The sequence below is a fragment of the Eriocheir sinensis genome, unplaced genomic scaffold, assembly GCF_024679095.1.
Source record: "Eriocheir sinensis breed Jianghai 21 unplaced genomic scaffold, ASM2467909v1 Scaffold231, whole genome shotgun sequence".
Lineage (NCBI taxonomy): Eukaryota > Metazoa > Arthropoda > Malacostraca > Decapoda > Varunidae > Eriocheir > Eriocheir sinensis.
In genome coordinates this window covers 431,923-434,502 of record NW_026111534.1, presented here as the reverse complement: position 1 = coordinate 434,502, position 2,580 = coordinate 431,923, and positions in this window count along the sequence as shown.

Here is a 2,580-nt window from a genome sequence, read left to right as displayed (position 1 = left end):
CATTGAATTTCGTCTCAACTCTTTGAGGTGAATGTGTGACAATACTATATTGCGTCCAATTCTGATGTCTGAATGTCGAATGTTCATTGACAAACATATATGTCTTTGTCCTTACTGAGCGTCCAATCTCATCCGAATCAGATACATTATATTTATAATTTATTTAACCTGAACTATATTTTTTGAGCAGTGTGAATTTGATTGATTTTTGAAACCATACTCACCAAGAGTCTGCCATCTAGCTATCCTGCCGTTGGGACTAGCTATGTAACAAAAGACTAAAGGTCTGTGAGAAAGTGGATCTGCAAGCCAAAGTCAGAATTGGACGCTATATGGCACACAGTACCTAGCAACGATACAATATTGGACCCCAGTCTTTCTGTTGTATAGGCAAAAGGTTGAATTATCCTAAGCTACCATTTTCATCTAAGAAAAGATAAAGGTCTCAAGATCCAATGTCGATGTGTCCGTTTCGGATATACCAGTATTGTGGATGCGTAGAGTGACGCTACCCGCTTTCCCTGCTGCATGGGGATTGTGACACATGGCACATACTTAGTAACGATATTTATTTATTGGACCCCAGTCTTTCTGTTATAAAAGGAGCAACAAGGATAACACTAACAACAACAATACAATATTGGACTCCCAGTCCTAAATTTGAAATATTGGATCAAAGCCAGTCTGTTTTAATACTAAATTTGAAATATTTAACTGAGTCTTTTCTTATCTGTGTCTAGATTGAATACGTTTTGATATTTTTAATTTCACAAATTGTGATTTATGTTCTATACCGCGATATCAAAGACCTTATTTTTCACCTTATTTTTTATATTAAACAAATACAGGATAATCCTGTCCGTTACGATGTCTAACGAACAACAATTAGTTTTCTGAACGAACAACAATTAGTCTTATTCTTGATAGATGAATTGAAACAAGGAGTTGAAGATGGTTTGAAGAAAAGTTGCCTGTATGTCAAGAGTGTCTACCAGGCACATCTGCAACAGTTCGATGGTAACTAGAACAAGTCAGGCATGACACGAGTCTCTCCAAACTCGAAATGCAGTCAATGGTAATTATATCAGATGAACAAACCCGTTCATTGGGATTTTATTGAAGCTGCCCACGTCCAGACAAAGTCGTAGTACTCCGTTTTTTGTCCATCGCGTTGGATGATATTTTGTCCGAGTTCCGTATGGTGCTAGCGTTGCACCTCGATATAAGTTATTTATTTACCAGGTCGCACCTTCGTTCGACTCCATACCTGTATTCAACAATAGAGTTCATGTGATGGGTGGTGCGTCCACCCAGCAACGAAGAGTTTCGTTCAATATATTTTCTGTGGATATTTCGAAATACTCGTTAGTTTTTAATTCTGTAATATATTTTTCGTTATTCATTTTAGAGTTCAACAATTTATCACTTCCTTCCTTCTCTCGAGTTCTAAAAGTCTGTAGAGATGTGGTCCAGAGCCCTGTAAGAACATATCAACTTGTGGAGGAAGCGATAGGAGTGACAGGTTCACAGATCCATAACTAATATCTATTTTATTCAATTATTCAAATACAGACAGTGACAGTTGGTTGCAGTTGAATATCTATACCATGGCGAACGAGGGTTCCAGTCTGACATGTAAACTTTTCTTTCTCTATTTAATAAACTTTAACTTTAGTAGTTGCGTCACTGATTTTTATTTTAAAACATGTGAGTTAGAAAATATAGAAATGAATCCAAAGACAAAATATTATTATCAAAGTTATTTGATGACGACGGTGAAACAAATTTAGCTAAGATTTCCAACCCCATCGTTTAAAATTTTTCCTCAAAGCGAAGCTTTAACATCGGTGCGCTTGTGTCAAGAAGTGGCATGTAACCTGTACCCTAAGAGTTTACCACGACCTTTTCGATTAACCAAGTACAAGTACACGCCGTACGATTAGCTTTAATTCAATACTACAAACATGCTTGTTGGAGTCCTTCTTGAGTGTTGAAACTCTTTAAACGCAACATATGACTCGAGAATTCGTGAAGAGATACGAGTGAACAATTATAGGGGTTTGTCATTGGCGATGGAACAGGTATTGAGCAACCAGATAAATTCATCCGTTATCATCAGTGTCGCTCCTGTTTCTAGGAGTGCTGCCACTTTGCATATGATTATCATATGGATGTGTTAACACATACGTCAAGGCGGAATGTTTACGGAACCCTTTCTTTATCTGGATAACGTGCTCTCGTAACTTGTTCGTTAGATTGCCAAAATGATATATGTACAGGTTCTCGTCAATAAAGATGATCGGTTCAATACTTGGACTATTAAGGTAGGTCGCAGACAGACCGAGTTTTGCAAACACGGATAGTGACAGTTCTTTGTCGAAAGACTATAGTATTCACACTCATGGTTACGACAACAAAAAATGATCGTTAAATTTTATAATTGGAAAACATAGTCTCGATGAATAAAGAAATGCGCACCCGTGAAACCGTAACGCTGACACCTGCGATCTTATCGACGATTCAAACACATATTCGACGAATAGGCTTTAAGAAAAACTTTACTAATGCTCGTTATGTAAT